The 20,947-nt window shown below is 39.9% G+C and overlaps 1 protein-coding gene and 1 long non-coding RNA gene across 2 annotated transcripts in view; both read right to left on the bottom strand.

The window, feature by feature from the left end:
- Positions 1–16,584, bottom strand: part of lingo1a (leucine rich repeat and Ig domain containing 1a) — a 129,878-nt gene extending 113,294 nt beyond the window's left edge. The window contains exon 1 of the mRNA XM_026175231.2: positions 16,209–16,584. The gene's annotated coding sequence lies outside the window, so the exon portion shown is untranslated. The remainder of the gene's footprint in view (positions 1–16,208) is intronic.
- On the bottom strand, positions 3,565–10,042 carry LOC145430144 (uncharacterized). Its single transcript, XR_013910565.1, has 2 exons — positions 6,883–10,042; positions 3,565–3,979 (listed from the first exon to the last, which is right to left on the bottom strand). It is a non-coding gene; the product is annotated as an uncharacterized LOC145430144 (long non-coding RNA).
- Positions 16,585–20,947: the final 4,363 nt, after the last annotated feature.

Below are 20,947 nucleotides of genomic sequence, written 5' to 3'. Positions count from 1 at the left end.
ATATGTACATATGCACCAATATGTGCCCATTGTAAACAAGACTGTTCATGAAATACCTTAGAAATACTTTTAGATGCTGTTCACCAACTGCAAACTGCATATATATAGCCTAATTTGAAGCTGGTGAGAACCAACTACAGACTGCATAAACTATCAGGAAAAAATCTCTGGAGCTTCCTCCAAAGGAAAAAGAAACTCTGCTATGAAATCACAGCCAAAAGACTAGACTCTTGGCCAGAAAGTGTCAATTGCAGTTTCTTATATGGTGTCTGGTATGTTAAATTATTATCATACGAATGTGATACATTTAATATACACTGCTGAACTATCCCACGGTACCATACAATTAAAACCTACCTTGCTGCAAGATGAAGACAGATAAGTTGGACTGCAAAGAACTGATAAACCTAAATTTGTTTCCAAGTATGTTGGACACAGGTGTTTTTGTTTTATTATAGACAATTAGACTCAGGTGGTCATGAGTTATGCAATGACTAAAATTAAGTGATACCAATAAAGTCCATGTACTAATCACATTCATGAAGGTGTAAAACATCCACCAGGTGCACCCAACAGGTGCAGAGAAACTAATAGCGGAGAGATGAAGCTGTTAAATAAGCACGTCTTTAAACACCAACACAGTCCTGAATAGAGATATAATCAGGCACTGTTAGTGGAAATGCCAGTGTGGGTAGACCACTGGTGTATCGAGGCTTTAGGCACTTGAAATTTGTCCAAAACTATTTATTGAGATCAGTTTAAGGATAAAACATTGGCATGAATAATTTGTAACCATGGAAAGTGAGATATACTGCCATTTTAAACACAGTTATTGGTAGTACAAATGACTTGCAATCTTGTTGCCTTGTTTCCTACAGTCAGCTCAAAGGGACTTTGGTTCATCAAGACACTAATAAAATCACAATCAGGGGGACTAGCAGTCTGTTTTCAATTATATGCAGTCTATTTATGATATGGGAATGAATAAGATAAACTGGAAAAAAATTTACAAATCTTTGTTGTCTATGGACACAGAAATTGACATTAAAAGGTAATCATCTGCAAACCTTTGTCAGTTTGTCAACAAGTGACTGCAGTCAGTCTTAGTTGGACTGTGACTGTTTGGAGACAGGTTGTCCCCCATCACCCAACCTCTGCAATCACCTTGCATTTGAAAGTGGTTGCCCAGAGGTTGAGGGTTTGACATGCTTTACCTATGGGCGACCCCCTTGACTCACAAAATTAAAATTCACAAGGAATGTTGACTGTCTTTTTATTGAAACCTAAGCAGTTTTTAATGATAAATACTAAAATATCTCATAGATGATGCTTTTAATATGATAAATGATAATACTGATTGTGGTAATGACCAAAAGAAAATGAGTGTAAAGCACTGGCCAAAATGCAACACGACACAGAATGGTCTTGGAATAAAAACAAAGAAAACCCAAGTTTGGACACTTGTTTTTCTTGAAATCTTTTAAAATAAAACAATTTTTTGTTTCAGTCTGAAACATTCCACTTGCTCAGGTGAATGGTAACAATTTGGCTGTGAAAGTGAAAATATACATGTACCATATATAACAAAATGTCATCAAGTTAACTACATGAATTTGTTGGTCCCTCCTTATACTGAATGTGAAAAACAAGCAAGGGTAGTCCTTATCTTCTAAATGTCATTCTACCCCTGCTCAGCACTACTATTTATGTTCCACGATACTGTGGTCTTGAAAGTTAGAAACGATTAGGTAAAACACTGACTTTCACATTTTGCATGTATACATACATATTTTCTTAGGCACTGATCCAAAAATAAAACTGTGTGCATCATCCACGATGATTGCAAATATTGCCAGTTTGATTTAGCCTATGTTTTCACTCTCAGCTGATGTTGATCATAGTGCATGCAGACTTCAGTATGCTTGGGAGGAGGAAATGATGCAGGAATCTTTCTTCAAAGATGATGGATGACAGTTGTCTGAAATAAATACCTGTGGTGACAGAAAAATATTCCACATATTAAGACTGGATCATGTTGCACATTGTATTGCCTAACAGGTGTGGAAATCTCTATGCTCAAATGCATGTCAGAGATCGTGCATAAACTGGTCTCAGAAATTGATTCTGATGTTTGGTCCCATGCTTTTTTGACAAATGCAAATTGATGCTGGGCTAAGCCAAGCACCACAGGAAAGAAAATATGAAATTAAATTAAGAGAAAATCTGTTACTTGGCAACTATTTAATTTTTCTACTATTTGACTAAGGCAAACTATGCCACTCTTTCAGTATACAGTTTCAGCTGAGCAACAAGTTAACTCCAGTCTGGTGTTAAGATTCAAGAATTGAGAAAGGGTACAAGAGGTGATCGAAAAATAACCACACTGGTCCGGCCGGGTGAAGTCAAACGAAGATTTTAATTCACATGTGGGAAGATCACTGAACACAGCAATTGATCTTCGACTTACTAAAGCACAAACAATTATTTTATAACATCAGGGTTTGTTTACTGACGCCCCTTCATGCGTCACAGATACATTTTATACATAGATCAGATCAACATCATCATGACTTTTTACCTAGAAAATCATCTTCTATTTTCATGGCTAGCCCTTCCTGTCTACCTTTCAGTTCTTGTCTTGTTCCTCTTTCTTGCCGAGACACCAAGAAACGGTTCCTCTTTTACCAAGACAATTTTGCAGTTACAGCCAAACATATCTAACCTCTTCCTCTAAATAAATCTAATTTAAAGTGTGTGTGTGTGTGTGTGTGTGTTGACCTCACATGCTCTTTGTGTCACCTCTTCACCTACTGTCTGTGTCTCGTCCTCAAATGCTCTTTCTCAATTCACCTGTTGCACTTCTGACCTTTTACCAGACCAGAAGCTCACTAAGACTATGTGTATGTCTTCTACTAAATAAATGTTTTAACCAAGAACCTCTACTAAAACCTTAATACAAGAATATGAACATATAAAAGATAATAAAATAAACTGATATAAGTGTTTTGTAAGCATGTATTGCAATTCCTTCTATGTTCTAGTTTTCCCTCAGCATGTATCACCTGAACAGTCACGTCAGTGAAGCTTACGACCTTTAAAGAACCTGAACATCAACTCAAATAAGCACAGATATGCAATATGTATAAAATAATTATAACTGCCCCTGAAATACAAAGTTAACATCATCATAAACATCTTAAGGCCATCTTAAAGCTATCTGTTATATTGTTAAAGCAATGCTCATACTGCAGATTATATTATGCTGGTAAAATACTTTTTGTTTATCCCCACAATCCCCCTTTCGACCTCTGACACCCCAGAGGTCGATACATAGGTTGTTGTTCACTCCTCAGTCCACTCGGCTACCTCCAGATCCATCATCGGCATCATGGACATAGGGGCCACCGCCCCAGGGTCCACTGCCTTTACAATCACTTTCTCTACCAACCTTCGTGCACAAGGAATGAGACAACAACCACAGGTCACCAAAATACCCACCAATACAGATAGAGACGACATAACTGACAGAGCAAGCCCCTTCCACTTTCCCTTTTTTTTCTACTCTTTTTATTTAAACCACCCCTTTTCAAACTCTCAATTTGTTACCACTCCTTTTTGTAGGCGCGGCGATCTCCTCCTAGGCTGCTCTTCTTTCTTCGGCCTTCCAGGTAGACTACTGGTCGGCCCGTTGCACAGGTGAAGAGGTTTATTCTGCCTCTGTTTCTTGACACCTGCGTTCTTTGAAGACGAATTTTCCTCCACCAAGCTCTCGTGTGCGGGTGCACACTGCGACCAATGGTACCAGGTGTCGCCTTTCCCTTTCAGCTGGACTGCTGTAGCCGTCCGGGCGGTCACCTCATACGGACCAGTCCAGCGGGGCTCCTTCCACTTTCGCTTAATGACCTTCAGCCACACTGCCTTTGCGTCCGGGACCTCTCCGTTCCCCGTGGGTCTCTCACAAGTGACCTGTTTTGTAAAGCTGGACACAAGAGCTTTCAACAATTTTAGCCAACTTGTTTTTCAAATTTAGGTTCATCCTCTCTACCTTTCCTTGAGATTGAGGATGATAGACCGTCCCGACCTTATGTTGCACTCCCAACATCCTCTCTACCTCTTGCAAATCTTTATTCTTGAAGTGAGTACCATTGTCTGATCTAATTCTCTTGGGAAACCCATGCCTTGGAATGTAATGATTGATTAAGCACTTAATCACACTTTTCGCATCTTCATATTTGGTCGCCCATGCTTCGGGCCATCCAGTCAGAACATCCACACACACCAACAAATACCTCACCCCACCTGGGCCTGTATCAATCATGTCGGTATAATCAATCACGACCTCTTCTCCTGGCCTTTCTGGCATGAGAAACTTACCAGCTTCAGGTTTTACTGCTGGCTTTGGGTTGTGTGCCCCACAAATTAGGCACGTTCTGGCCTTTTCCAGTATCATCCTTCTCAAATCAGGATGCCACCATCGGCACAAATTTCTCTCCATCTGTTTCACTCCCACGTGACCAAGCCCGTGAGCCTCATTCACCTTTTGTTCCGCCATTTTGGCCGTTTAAAGCGGGACGCCCATCTGGCCCCCTCCACAAACCGCCATCTTGCCAGGCTCCTTTGTTTTCCCACACCCCCTTTTCCTCTGGGGATGTCTCCTCCTGAGCCTTTCTAACTTCTTCCATGCTGTTAGTGCTAACCTCCTCTTCTGGGGTTACCTGCACCAGTTGTCTCTGTCCTTTGTAGCCCGCTGCTTCCTTTGCGGCTTCGTCAGCTTTCTGATTTCCTCTTGCCACCATACTGTCTGCTTGTGAGTGGCCTTTGCATTTTATAATACTTACCTCGTCTGGGTCCTCCAGGGCCTTTTCCAGTTCCTCCATTTCCTTTTTGTGACAGATGGGTGCATTAGTGGCCGTCCTGAACCCGGCTCTCTTCCACTGAGCCAGTTCCACATGAGCTGCTCCAAACGCATATGCTGAGTCAGTGTAGATGTTCACTCTCATGTTTTTAGCCAACCTCAGGGCTCGAATTAGGGCTATCACTTCAGCTCTCTGGGCCGACTGTTGTCCCTCAATTTTTCCTGCTTCTTTCACCTGAAACTCAGTTCCTACTCTACAGACTACTGCATAGCCCGCTTTCAATCCTTCTTCATCTCTGTGGCAGCATCCATCTGTGAACCAATCCTCAGCTCCGTATATGGGCTCTGCCTTCAGGTCTTCCCTGATTTTTCCTTCAACCTGGGCTTTCTTAATACAGTCATGTGGTTCTCCTGACCCCATTAGGTCTGCCATATTTATTCCTTCATGTGTGAATATCAAATTTGGCGCCTCTAAAATTTTGCTCAACCTTTGTTGCGTCAGTGGAGTCATTGTGAATGCCTGTGAGTTCACATAGGCCACTACACTGTGTGTAGTAAGCACTTTCAGTGGGTGTTCCCTCACTATATGTGCTGTTTTCTGAATTATCTTTGCTACTCCTGCTGCGTGTTGTGTGCATGTGGGATGCCTTGCTTCTGTTGAATTTAATCTTATGCTGACATACATAAGTACATCCCTACCTCCCCCTTTTTTCTGAAACAACACACCATTCACAACTCCCTTTGTTTCTGAAACATCAAGGTAAAATGCCTCATCATAGTTAGGTGTGGCCAGATCTGTGGCTCTTGACAAATCCTGTTTTAGTGAAATGAACGCTGTCTCTGTGCTTGGTCTCTCTTCACACTTCTTTTCCTCAAAATTAGGCTTGTACTTGGTTGGGGCTCAGGTCCTCCATCTTCGTCCTCCTTATCGTCCTCTTCTTCTGATGACGTCGCACGGTCTTCATTCTCCTCTTCTGGCCCTCCCTGCATTACTCTCTGCTTTATAACCTCCAATGCTGTTAATGCCTCTATTAACGCACGTGGGGGCTCATGCATTTGTCCATACACTTCTCCTTCCCAATGTTCTCCCTTGGTTATCACTCCTTGTGGTATTTTGTCCTTCATTCTAGGGGTCCTTTTGGCCTCCCCGTCCTGCTTTGGCTGTTCCACTGTAGACACTTCGGCCCGTATGATGTTTCCACTATCCACCGAACTGGGAGGCGAGGTCGAGCCTTCATCTGCAGCTGAGGCTATCATTCTCCCTCCCATATCTTGGGACTGACATTCCACTGCCCTTATCCCTTCTTCGGGGATATTCAGGGGAGTAGTAGTATATTCAACATCTGCTATTCCGCCAAGGACAACTCCAGTCTGTCCATCAGGACCACGAACTTGTCCCCCTCCAAGGGTCATTACAGGCATGACATATGGTGGTGGTGGTGCACAACGTGCCAATTCAGCCCAAGGATATAATTTCGGTGTGTAATACCTGTTAGCCTCTTCTACCTTCGGAGTCAAGTCCTTCACTTGGTCCTCTAGCTTTTTATTTTCCTCCTTCAGATGTTTCAAAGACTCCATTATACTCACCATGTCTCCTGATTTTCCTGTGTCATCCTCCTCCTCAGTCATCCAGGAAGAGGCTGCCCTCCACAGGAGCAGCCACTTACAGCACCTGGCATGAGTTTCTTTTAGATCCTTAATTTCTCCTCTGGCTTTCCTGTTCACTGAATGTCCCTTGGACTCCTCTTCAAATTGTTTCAATTTCTGTTCACATCTCTCTCCCTCAGTTTTTAACACCAGGCTCAGAGCTATTTTATCACCCAGCCCTTTCTGTTGAGATGTAATAAGTTTGCTTACCTCGACCTCCATCGCTTGGCACTCTTTCTCTGCTGCTTTTAATGCTCCAGGTGAAGCCAAACGAATAGCTTTCTTAAGCTGTTCAAGCTGATCCTTCAGAGGTTTGCATCCCCTTTTCCCACTAGGTGTCGCACCCGAGCTGTCAGCCATTCTCTGAAACACAGACTTACCTCTTCCAATGGCGTTGGTCGACTCCACCTTCTTGGTCTAGGTCACCCAGACACGCTTAACTTTCGGTTTCAGTCTTCGTCTCGCTGTTCTCGCAACCACTGGCTCCTCTTCCCCTGCTCGGTGATACACAAAGTTTAACCCAGCACTTTAGACGCTGTCCTCGCGTTCTCAAGCGTTGACACTCAATCAAAATTATTCGCCCTCAAAGTGTTAATATATGACACCAGCAACCCTTATGCGCAACGCGCTCACCTCCGTATACTTACCTCTCCAATAGTTCCTCGGATTAGTGTTTTTTCATTTATTTTAAACCCATTAACGGCGCTGCGCGTCCCTTATATACTTTACAGCAACACACCCTCAAGGGTCCCTCAACTTGTCCCGTACTAATAAGTCTAAAACCAAGAAATCACCTCCAAATGATCCCCTACAATTGAAATTTCAGTGTGGAATGACGCAGAGATTAACATTTCCTTATTTATTCACTATATGTAACCTGAATTTTCTCTCTCTCTTCAAATAACAAAGGTTATCTTTACAATTTGTTATTGAACTACTAATTAAGTTGCTTTTTATGGTGTCAATGATAAACTGCCCCTAAAAAGTCCACTTTATTGCGTGCTCATTGAGTTACTCCTATCAAAACTATTTAACAAGTTCAATTTACACATACTCATTAATTTGTCACGCTTATTAGTGGCTCATGGTTGCTTAAAGCCTATGTCTGACTTGACCACAGAGTTAGAGCATCATTCAATCCTCTCAGGATGACCACTCCACTTACTCTGCATCCAGTCAGCTCATGAATTAACAACCCTTGCAGACTGTAACCCCTTTTATTTTTTGTTTATGCCTTCAAATCCACCTTAAATCTTCTTTACCTAAACGTTGGTTTTAAACACAAACAATTCTTATATTCTATTTTGAAACGCTGTCACCATTCATATATTTACAATGTTGTTATTTACTAAGCCAGCATTTTAATTGCAGACATTTATCCACATTTGCAAACAATAGTTATAGAGCTGAATAACACACAAAACCGAAAGCATAGTCCTCTCATGCGCTCTGCATCAGCTGCCTCATTTGCATGCACACACACTCTTCATCTAAGAATAGCAGCAGGCAGTCAGTGCATTGCTGACTCGACCCACAGAGATCTTTTTTAATACAGAGACGTCTTATATTTACAACTGCACAGATTTTAAACCTTTTAACACCTATCGAATTTCGACAAATTTAACATAACCGTTTTTTGCGATCAATTAACCAGTATCAAGACTTTAACTGTTTCTGGCCTCATTTCTAAAATCCCTAACTCAATTTAAAAGCGTCAACCAACCCAAACTTTGCCTCAAGCTCTATTTTTGGCATTTCACAGCCAAGGCTTACCCCAAAGTGTTAAGTTAAAGTTACACGCCCGAAGACCACTTCTGCTGGCCAAAAAAGCGCAGATACCGTTGCAAACGGTAAGGAGACTCTAACTCCTAGCTTAATTCCGGGATGCCCTGTACCCCACAGCTAAACCACACTGAACTAACCCTCTTCGCCGAGAGGTCAATGTCGCGCGTCCACGACAAGGAGGGAGCGTAACCTCCGGGCTCTGCGCTTCCTAGCAGACTCGAACTGCCGTTCTAGAATAATTTATAATATTTTGAAACAACAATCAACACCCGAAACAAGTGTATAACTGAAGTAGGTGCAACCTAGTGGTCAAATGGAGACTCCAACTCACAAAATGACCGCTCAGGTCCACTCTTATGACCAAATTTGGACTCTAACCAACACAATAACCAATTCCCTACCAAACTACTTGAGACTCTAACTCAATTTCTTTGGGACTTCAACCCAATATTTAAACTTTTTCCTGGCAGACTCAAACTGCTTTAGCAGACTTTACTGCTTTCATTTCTTCTTAGCAGAACTCTAACTGCTTCAACTCATGAAATTTTCATCAAAATCAAAACAGACATCCACCAGTAATTTCAGTGAGTAGACTTAAATTTTATCATGTCCAATTTGGCACACTTTGGAAATAATTCAACAGGTAGTGCCTTACCTTTTGGATAAGCCGGCTTATGCCCACTCACTTCGGCCACTGGAATTCATGTCTGCCCGTCTGACCACCTCGGACCACCGCTCACACCTCCACTTTTTTCCCTTACTCAACCACCGGACGAAGCCCCCAGATGTTAAGATTCAAGAATTGAGAAAGGGTACAAGAGGTGATCGAAAAATAACCACACTGGTCCGGCCGGGTGAAGTCAAACGAAGATTTTAATTCACATGTGGGAAGATCACTGAACACAGCAATTGATCTTCGACTTACTAAAGCACAAACAATTATTTTATAACATCAGGGTTTGTTTACTGACGCCCCTTCATGCGTCACAGATACATTTTATACATAGATCAGATCAACATCATCATGACTTTTTACCTAGAAAATCATCTTCTATTTTCATGGCTAGCCCTTCCTGTCTACCTTTCAGTTCTTGTCTTGTTCCTCTTTCTTGCCGAGACACCAAGAAACGGTTCCTCTTTTACCAAGACAATTTTGCAGTTACAGCCAAACATATCTAACCTCTTCCTCTAAATAAATCTAATTTAAAGTGTGTGTGTGTGTGTGTGTGTGTTGACCTCACATGCTCTTTGTGTCACCTCTTCACCTACTGTCTGTGTCTCGTCCTCAAATGCTCTTTCTCAATTCACCTGTTGCACTTCTGACCTTTTACCAGACCAGAAGCTCACTAAGACTATGTGTATGTCTTCTACTAAATAAATGTTTTAACCAAGAACCTCTACTAAAACCTTAATACAAGAATATGAACATATAAAAGATAATAAAATAAACTGATATAAGTGTTTTGTAAGCATGTATTGCAATTCCTTCTATGTTCTAGTTTTCCCTCAGCATGTATCACCTGAACAGTCACGTCAGTGAAGCTTACGACCTTTAAAGAACCTGAACATCAACTCAAATAAGCACAGATATGCAATATGTATAAAATAATTATAACTGCCCCTGAAATACAAAGTTAACATCATCATAAACATCTTAAGGCCATCTTAAAGCTATCTGTTATATTGTTAAAGCAATGCTCATACTGCAGATTATATTATGCTGGTAAAATACTTTTTGTTTATCCCCACACTGGTAAAATTGCTTGTTTTTCGCAGTTATTTGTGTTCCTAGAGGAAAAGACAATGAATATAATGGCCTTTTCAATGATACAACATAACAGTGTAAATTTTAAATACTCATATGGTGCCTTTCTACTTAATTTGAGCATTCAGTGAACATTTCAATCCTACACAATCCCTGCAGTTACATCCTTTGCAAAATGCCGGGAGCATCTACAGTAGATGGACATGTAGTATTTGTCAAACCTAACCTCCTCCCAAATTTTGTAGGTGTTTTGCTATGTGGTCCAGGAATCAGAGACACTCTACTGAAGTTAAACAAGTGTTGTTTGCCCTAAATGATGAAAGTAAATGCTTAATATTTAGCTAAAAATCAAAGGTGATTTAAAGCTATACCTCTGAAAATATATCAGTCAAAGCATTCATGTACAAAAATCTGTATTTTTCCATAGGTATATCTCCCCAAATGCATTCATATCTCCGCTTTGAGTAACACTTTCTCCTGGAAGCAGTTTCATTCGAATATGTGACATAGAAAGAAGAAAGCTAATGCTTCCGTTTTCCATCGTGAACACAGGCAGTGTTGACTCATCCGCTTCCATTTTCTGGGTATATATACAGTACAGGAGAAAATATATTATTACCAGCAAATTCAGCAATGTGTTGTGTCACAGTAATTACATTGTACATGGCTTTTTTTCTTGTTTTAATGGAGGCCAGGCTTCTTTCAAGAGGTGAAATTAGATTCTTCAGAAGTAGATTAAATTTGATGATCATGTCATGCAGTTCCTAAATCATACCAAATGAAAATTCAGTCTAAGATGTAATGATTTCTTTAGCCAAACTTTAATTAAACTGATAATATACAGTAGAGCAGGGCAATACGACCAGAAATATTTATCACAATATACATTTGAAAATTTGCGATAACGATATAACTGACGATATAATTGACACTAGACAAAATACTTTACAACTCCACAACTTTATTAGTGCAAAAACAGCAACAAAAAAAAACATCAATGTATTTTCACTTAAACAAGGAGCTGTTTTCCCCCAGGGATCAATAAAGTATTCTGGTTCTGGTTCTGGTTCTGGTTTTTATGTGCATAAAAGTTATATAAAAATGTAACAGTGCAAATGCAAATTCCTTGCTGACAGTTTAACCAAAAGGCATTTCAGTGGAAATTGTCCGACATATCCTCAGCGTAACCATGTATAATATCCACAAAACTTAAAAAGAGGTTATACACACACAATACGGTAATATTATGTTGAAGCACCGTACGTATCACTCCGCGAGGCTCCTGCCTACGATAGCCGTAATGCTCCGACAATCCATCAAGCGGTGCGGCTTCGTAGCTTAGCAAAGTCGTACTGAAACATTTGACAGATTTTCGAGCGCCGTGTACGACATAAAATTGTTTTGAGGTCAGTGAACACAACCAGAATTCATACATAAGGTACACGGGATTCTGTCGATTTTCAGAAAAATCAAAGGCTTGATTTTAAATGTGCCGTATTTTCCAAAAAACACGGTAATAACGACGGCCCACTAGCATGCTCTACCAAAAATAGTGCTTTGTTGTGTATCTGACGGACGAAAGCTAAACCAGTTCCACACCACTGAAGTTGCAGCATTTTTACAAACCAATTCTGGTTCATCTGTTTCATTCAACGATCCGCTTTCGCCCTTCTCATTCTGCGTTGCCGTCATGCTTTTTCTGCCATGTGCATATGAAAACAAAGGCACTGCGCATGCGCATTTTACCCATATTCAATCACGATATTTCATTTTCTTATCGTTGCCCAACATTATACCGGTATTACCGTGAACGCTATGATATGGCCCAGCCCTAATATACAGTGCACTTGGTGAGTTGCAATATCAGGAGAGGGACACACTTATTAATGTAACATAATCCGCCCCACATAATGCAAAAAAACCCCGCCAAAATGACACAGCCACAAAATACTAATACTGATAAGACAGAGAGACACATCATCTATATCATTCCCACCTACAAGTATGAAGAAAAAAAGCTTATCTATATCTTCCCCTGACAAACACTGGCTGATGAAGTCTATGCAAATATATATTTCTGTTACCTCCAAATTAAAATAAAAACAACTGTTAGAAATACTCTCGAACTGTTTTCTCGCAATTTAAATTAATGATGTATCTATGTAGCCCCCCACACATACATCGTTGCAAGCCTGACCTTGTGTTTGTGTGCTTATGTAGCCCACATGTCTGAGTCGTAAAGGCCAGTTAAATGTGGCAATGCTGACATGAAGCTATATTGAGGCAAATTAAATTTCAGATGACTCTAATGCAATATTGTTTCAATGCATTCATGGTTGTAAATTCCAAAATGTTCAGCATGTGACAGGGATGGGGGGAAAAAAAACCAATCTGTAGTGATGTAATGGTCTAGGCATTGCTCTATATCAGTTGGATGAATGAAGGGACAGGGCTATTAATGCAGAGTCATAATCAATATCTTAAGTCATCATCAACAAAAACAAAAATGCCAAACCTTACAAGTGATTTACAACTGAGTTACTTTTCCATATGTGCAGTATATCTCAAGTATTATTTCTCTTTCTTTCTTTTTTTAAAGGGGGTCAACGGAGAAGGAAGTGAGGTCAGGGATTGGTGAATCATGTGCCAAAACTGTAACAAACAAGGATCAAATGTTGGCTTAGTGATGGAACAAAATATAGAAAATAGAAAGGAGTTTCTGAAATATTTATACGATTTCCAGTTTAAAAGATTTATATTCACTCAGCAAGCCAAAGAAAACTTAGAAGGGGAAGAGAAGGGTTAGTGTGCATTCATCCTTCCTGGACAATTGCTGAGTAATATCCTTAACATCAAGCTGCTGTGAACTACATTTATAGACTCATGTGAGCACATCAAGAAGAGTGGAGACAAATACTATCGACAAAACAATAGTAAAACGAAAGTAAAGATTAAAGATTTATTTACGAAATGAAGGCTGATATCATATTTCCGTATCTATGTCAACTACAGTGCAAAAAAGACTGTCATGGTGGAAGGTAGTGTTGAGGGTAGGACTCATTACAACTCATCAAAACTCATTATAATAGATAAATGACTTTAACATCAAATAACAGCAGTAAGAAACCCTGCAGATTTCAGTGTTGTGTTTTCTCTACGAGCTCAGCAGAGAAAACACAGTTAGTCTCATTTTTCAAAAATAATAGCAGCTTTTATGATTACTGTACCTGTGTTATTATTCCCAAAATCAGGTATCTATGGCTGGTAGCTTTACATTTTAATGTCTAACTCATATCAGATGTATACCACTATGAATACACTGAAATATGCCTGCACTGATAAAATTAAGAGTAGATAAGATTATTATGTTAGACAAGTTAAATACATTTTTCTTTTTTTATAGAAAAACTGGTGTTTTGATTAGTCACAATCAAACAGGCAAGACTTGGAATATACACCTAAAATCTGTTTTAGTCTGTTAGGAGTTCATTGGGTTTGTTTGCTGGTCATTCACTGGTACAAACAAACTGTAAAGGTTGTTTTTTACTGGATGGTTATTAAAGATAATGATTTACAGCAGTGTGCAAAAGTCTTATTAAGCTACCACTCATTTCTTTGTTGTAAAAATGTGTGATTATTGGTTACTAATGTTTATCTAACAGGCCTGGATATTGTATGGCTTTAGGTCATGAGTAAAAGTGTCTGACTGAAAATATGACTGACTGCATTTAGTTTTGATTATTATTTTGAGAGTTTTATATTTACACACAAAATGCAGTTAGTATTTAGCGTTCAAAACAGCTCTAACCACCTTTTCATGTAGCAGAAGTGCTAAATTGGGTCTAGCTAGAGAGTACACTTGGATGAGAAGCTCCAATTCCCCCAACTTTTCGATGCTAGTCCACCACTACGGACACAATTAGCTGTCAATTGCTGCAACTAATTTGCCAACTTCATTTCATGGATCATGGTAAATCATGAAACCACATCAGTAATAACTGGTATTTGCTATAATGGACTTGAGAATAACTGCCGTGAAATTTGAGGAAAAATGAGTTGTTAATTTCTCATTTGGTGATGGGCAGTATCAGGACTTCTTTGCTGTGGGTGGAGAAGCTTTCTTGGGCAGCATGAGTCACTCTTGGATGCAAGTCATCCACTGCATGACAAGCTTATACTGCAGGCAAGTAAGGTAAAAATGACTCCTGCTAGCCACATTTAAGTCTATCCCCTGCTTGTGTGTATGTGTGGATGAGAGAAATGGGGAGAGGCTATTTAAAAATTACCAAACAAACCAATCAATATGTTATTTGAAAATATAGAGTTTTGAACCTTTAACTTTTCAGCTTAGCATTTAACAGTAATGCATCCTGGAATATGTTCCGGATGCAGTCTTTCATGAGCCCTAAAACGCTCCTAAAAGCTTCACTGAGTAAATTCATATCCCTGTTGTCAATCTGAAAACTCATAAATCCATACTCGTAATGCATGAAGACTTCTCAGCTTCAATACTCACCAATAATCTGGTTGAATATATATTTTAAAAAAATGATTTTTGATTATCATTGTCAGCATGACAGAAGATGTGCAGAAGAATCAAATAAATGTGAGCCACAGTTCTGCACCTGTTTTTCAATAAGCAGCGGTAACAGCCTGCCTTGCCTAAGTGCTGCAAAGGAATTATAAATGAAACAGAAGCAGAAGGTCTACCCAAGGTGGGGTAATTTGATTTATCTTTTATTATTTTTCCATCCTCTGGCGTTATCGTGGTTTCTTCTCTGAAATGGGAAATGTGATAAATATTGATGTCCTTTACAGGAAATGTAGGCAGGCATATGCGAGATGCAGGTCTTGGCCTATCTATCACATGTTTTCCTATGGAGAGTGTGGATATTTCTGTAAACTGACCCTCTGCCAAAAGAGCCTCAAAAGAGGTTTCCATGCTTTAAAAGCTCTTTCTGAGGCTTATTAGCTCATCCGCACACCTTCTCAGTCATCTATTGTCTCAGGCTTCCTGTCAGTCTTTCACCACTATATTCTCTCTCATTTGTTCTCTCCCTTTTTCAACCTTCCACAAGCAGTCTTCTCTACCAATATACGTAAGCTTCCCCTGCACACGCTTTCTCTTGGTTACTCTCACCTCTCCCTTCTAACAATAGCTCCTCTCCGTTCAGAGTTTATAGACACAAGAGTAAAAGTGGAACAGTGAAAAGATTAAAAAAGAAGAGCCTCATCCAGCCTATAGAAGGGTCCAAAACAGCTGCCTCAGCTTTGCTGATGCTTATACAGGGTTTCCAGTTGTGATTAGCTTAATGTAATGCTAAAGATAATTTACAACCAACACAGACAAAAGTCATACATGGACATCTGCAAGTGAATCATTTAAATGAATGCTTGATCACTTTTTAAGTCTTCGATATTGGATAAAGGTAATCAGGTAAATCAACATGCCACAACCCCCCCCAATCCACCATGCATGCACACACACACGCACACACGGACACACACACATTGTTCACGCCAAGAATATCTTGACTAGAATATAGGTATGAAGGCAAACGTCCAAAGAATCGAATCCAAGTCCTGTCTTGTTGTATCACACGTTCATTAGCAAACAGACATACATGTTGCATAAACAGAAAAAAAGGGGCCGCATACGTGAGAATATATTTGAGTGCACTGAATGTGATGAATTTTTTACACTTAGAATCACAAACTGTCTTCTTCTTATTACAAAGTATTGTCCTGTCAGCATTTCTGAACGGCTAAAACTAATGCTATCACTCACAGTTTAGACCATACGAACTTGTCTGGTTCTGAAAATAACAGCAGATCAATAGTAAGTATCAAGTGGAGCATTTTCCCCCCCCAAGCCTCTAACAGCACGAACAACACTGCTGGTGTCGGCACACATTTTTGTTCCCTGCTTCTTTTTCTACGCCTGCTCATACTACCCAGCTAGCCTATTTACATTTCACCTCCTCTCCATGCCCTCAATAGCTTTCTCTGCATCATTTAACTGCACCCCATTCCATAATCTCTGCTGCCTGCACCTGTCAATATGTTGTGAAAAGTAAATAAGGTATGAAGTGCAAGGAAAGGAGACAAATATGTGGAAAGAGAGTAAGTGGGAGAGAGGGAGACAGATCTCCTTACCAGAGCTCTAATGAAGAAAATCCAAAAATTACTTGTTTCATTCCACAGTGGCTGCTCATTAAATCCAGTATACTGGGGAAAGGGTTGAAGATTCCATCGAGATGCTGCCTCAAGAGGAGGAAAGATGAGATTCTTTAATGGAAAGATTCTGGAGAGATGTTAAAAATGTGGTAAATATGCATAAGGAGAAGGATCTGATATCCAAGTCTTGAGCACTTCACGAGTCCTTGCCGTCAGCTGCGAAGCCACATGTCTGCACACACTGACACATGCAGTTCACATGGGGAATCGCACACATACAAACACGTAGGGAGGGTGTATCCTGTGTAAGTCTCAGCTAGGCTGAAAGATTGGAGGAGAACGAAGGAGGGATAGAGACAGAGAAAGAGAGAGACGGAGAAAAGCAGGGAATCTGGAGAGGGGCAAGGTGGAGGGAGGAGCTGCAGCATGATGAGAGATTGAGAGAGGGGAGGGGAGCAAAGAGTCTCTCCATTCCTCCTCATTTCGCCCTCAATCTGAATTGCAGTGTGAGTTGCACAAATGTAACAGCAGGAGCTAATGAAATTATTTCACCATATCTCCATCTGAATACACTGTGGGTGATGTTAAACAACTAAATATGGGGATGAAAGTGAAAAGCATGGAAGCTGTTTTAATCAGATCTGTTTGTGCATCTGAGGGCTGAGTAATGTCCTTTGCTCCTGCTCAGAGCCGGACAGATAAACAAGCTGGAAAGATGGCTGAGAAAGATGAGAAAGAGAGGAGGCTGATGCAATGAATAGATAGGCAATATCTAAAACTGACTGGGTAGACTAGTGAATCAACAAACTCCATATCAACTAACTTTGCAAACAATTATTACAGCAGCTCAACTCCCAGCATCTTCCAGCTCTCACTAGGATTTGCCGTTTATGACAGTAGATGCTGTTTGATTTATGCTCATGCAGTGTATACAGTGCATAGCATACAAAGCTTTAACAATCACAGAAAAAGGAGCAGGAGATTTGATCCGAGACTGCACAATTGGGTCAAAAATATGTCAGATATAATCAAATTTCAAGCATTGAGTTATATTGAATAAAGCAACCATCAGTATTCTTCAACGTGGTATTCCCGCTACCATCTTGAGATGAAAGTGAAATTGGGCATGATAAATTTATCTTTGGGTCATCGCCCTCACAGGAATGTGTCCTCCAGTATTGTCCAAACCACCACGTAGATTGTGAAATATTTCCGCCAACACATTCTTTGAAAAACGCAGCGGGCATCCCTCGACTGACATGACTCACTCTATACAATCCTACACTGATGATTCATGCTCTAAATCGGCGTACGCTTCAAGGCAGGGGTTAAGAGTATGGGTGGCATAAGTGGTCAGGACACCCCACTGCGATGAGCTTACAGACAGGATTAAGAAGTAGTGGTGGATGGATGGAGGGCTTGTTGTAGAGCGCTGTCAAGATATCTCTCGCCTCAGTGGAGCCATGGATTTCAACTGAAGCATTTCAGCGGTCGAGGATTTTTGGTCGACCTTGCGCAATGAAAATGACTGATTTTTACAGTGTGATCTGAAAGAAGCTGATAAATACATGGTAGAAACAAATATGGAGATAAAAATATGGTTTTTGTTGTCTTATCAAACTTCCATACTAAGATTTATTGATCTTAGTGGACACTTTGAGGTTTTTACCCATATAACACAATGTTTACTAGATTAATTCGCCTAATTATGTTGCATGAGAAAATGTGGAAGTTACTATGTTTAAGATTAGACTATATTATAACTATTTACTTTTTATATTTATATAATATATGTGTACTTTTCATATTTATTCTTCATATGGGAGATTTTAATTGAAAGGATTCAGTTCTTCCTGTTAACTAAACTGTTACACTTAATCATACTTTTGCAGCAGTAAAGCCTGTTATCCTTCTTCTAGCTTATAGACAGCCACAGAAACAGCTCTGTGAGCCACTAGGGGCAGTAGTGCTTTTAGCTTATAGCTGCCAGCATGCTCACAAGTACAGTTACGATACTACGAAACTTAGTATCTTAACATGTTAACAGTTGCTAGTTATTACAAACCACAGCTAAGGCTAATTTGTGGAAGTATTGCAATAAAAAAAAGTCAGTATTTAAAAAAAATGTTTGTTTAGGAACAGGGGAAGGTAATCCAGATGCACAGACTGAATATGTTAAATAATGCTCTGGATATTCATGGTTGTATTACACATAAAATTTAATTTAGCACACAAATCACCACACGCCTGCCGCCGCAGAGCCTGCCATCATGGCTCCACGGCTTTTGCTAGACAACTGCACACATTGTTGCAGACTTGACTGGATGTATGTGTATTATTAACAAAAGGCTCTTCTATTGAAGGAGCTAAAGTGCAATGAGCCTTTAATGTAGGTAATGTTGTGTCACCGTGTTACTCACTAGAATAGCTGTAGAGAACAAGCCCAATAGACATTAATGTCAGGATTACATTTAAAGGTCATGATAACCAGCAGAGACCCCACCACCAACCCCTGACTTCTATACTGCTTTGTTATACGCTGGAGTTAATTTTCCTTCTGCAGCTCAGAACACTGCTTGTGACTTAAAGTTCTCACCCAAGGAAAAAAATATAAACTTAGCAAACAAAGTAAGGAAATTTGTGTTTGGTCGATGATTTCTTTGTTGAAACAATCCGTCTTGGAAATAAATCTTGTACTGTTGGAAAGACTGTTTGTTTGTAGTTAAATGGTGCCACATTTGTAAGGAGGTATTTGTAGGTTGAGCAGCAGAGTTGAGTATGTGGGTTTTGCGCATGAAAAACATCTCAAATCTTCTCCGCTGGTGTCAAACAGCTTATTCTGCTATTAACTCTTGCTCGGTGTCTTTTATTGGATTGGATGATTGGAGTCTGATGAAACAAAAAAAATGTTAAATTTATTAATTTAACAACGTGGGATGGCATCTCATTCTTCAACCCTCATCTTCAACCAGGACTGTGGGCATGCTATTCCATCCTCTCCACTCCCACATTCTGGAGGTAGTCTCTCTTAAAACCTGCTCTGTGGGGGTGAGTGTTGTCATCTTGGTGCCAGGCTATGGAGACATGGGATGGCCACAGGTTGCAGAATCTCATCTTGTTGTCTCACCGCATTGAGATTGCCTCCAATGATGACAAGCCTTGCTGTGCTAGTGACCGAGATGCTGCCCCACGCCATCACACTACATCCACCAAAAGCTGCTACCCTTTCAGTGCAGCAATCAGCATAGCATTCTCCTCTTCTTTACTGTGTCTAAGGTAAAGACCGAAGAAAACAATAAGTGACCCGACCCATCAGCAAGCACTTTGGAAAGGTGGGAAGAAAAAAAAAACCTTTTAACAGGAAGAAACCTCTGGCAGAACCGAACAGTTGGGGGTGAGTAGAAAGAGAAAAGAAGAAAGACGGCATAGGGAGACAGGACAAAGCACAGACTAAAGGCGAGAGAAGACAAAAATGTAATGACATGCTTCAGTGGTATATAAACATGTGGGGAATGAAAAGAGGTGAGTGGAAAAGTGCTCAGTACAGCACGTGTAGTCCTGCAGCCCTAACTATAAGGTTTATCAAAAAGCAACGTTTTGGTTCTAATCTCTCTTATGCCTTCTTTTTATTGATTGATATGTGATGAATATATAACATCTGTTTTAAAACAGCAAAGCACGTAAGGGATTCAGCTGCCACAGCAAGCGACACTTGTGTAACACAAGGGTGTGTTCAACACAGTACAATTTCCATATAAATAACATTTTGTCAGGGCTGAACATGGCCCTGTTGTCATGATTGTGTGACCATGTAAAGCCTACGCTTGGCTGATACTTCCCTGACTCTCAGCTTAGCTTTTGGTAGAAGTGATGATTTTATCAGTACATGGAAATCAAAAGTAAGCATCTGGCAAAGTGCTCGCTCATCTTCTGATTTATGCGTTTGAAATCAATCCTCATTTTGATATTTATTGGCTGTTTTTCTGCTGTGGATTGTCTAAATTTTAAATGGATAAAATTCACCTGGTACAAATGGGTGTTCATTATTTAAGGAATAGTACGTATATTATGGTGGCGTGATGTCACTGGTTTTCACTGGTTTCCTCTTTGTAGTTGCTACATTGTCTGCATTTCACTTGTTTGTTTGTTTTTTGCTTTGTTTGTTTGTTTAATTTTATTTCTAAATATTTGCATGCTATTTTCTCTTGGACACATTATTGTTCAAACCTACAAGTTTACTTTGAATTTAAGCTTTCAACAATAGTTCAACAAACTAGCAGCCATTTTGCCTTTTTATGGTTAATAAAAGGGAGAGTAAACTGAATATCTTGGGTTTTGGAGTGCTGGTCAAAAAAAAGGATTTTCTTGGATTGATGTAATTGACAACAAATTTTTCTGATGTTAGACAAAAAAGAATAACCCCCAAAATTAAATAAATGTGTGACAGATCATAAAATGGCATTACTTATCCCAGCATTATCCCAGTAATGACTAATAAACAACAGGACAAACAGAAATTGCCGATGTGTTTGTAAAATCAATTTTTGCAGATTGTGCTAAGCTTGGATATCGATTTGATTATTAGCTGTTATTGTAGGCCAGTGTCTGCAATGCATACTAACACCCAGAGACCTACACACACAGTACATTCCACTCTTTTGTGTTAGTATAAGCTGGGAACCTCCAATAGAAAAAAAAAAGATTTGTACTTTATTTCT

This window comes from Astatotilapia calliptera, chromosome 7 (genome assembly GCF_964374335.1).
Source record: "Astatotilapia calliptera chromosome 7, fAstCal68.1, whole genome shotgun sequence".
NCBI classification, from domain to species: domain Eukaryota; kingdom Metazoa; phylum Chordata; class Actinopteri; order Cichliformes; family Cichlidae; genus Astatotilapia; species Astatotilapia calliptera.
Note: the sequence above shows the minus strand (reverse complement) of the source record. Positions and strands in the feature narration are given on the sequence as shown.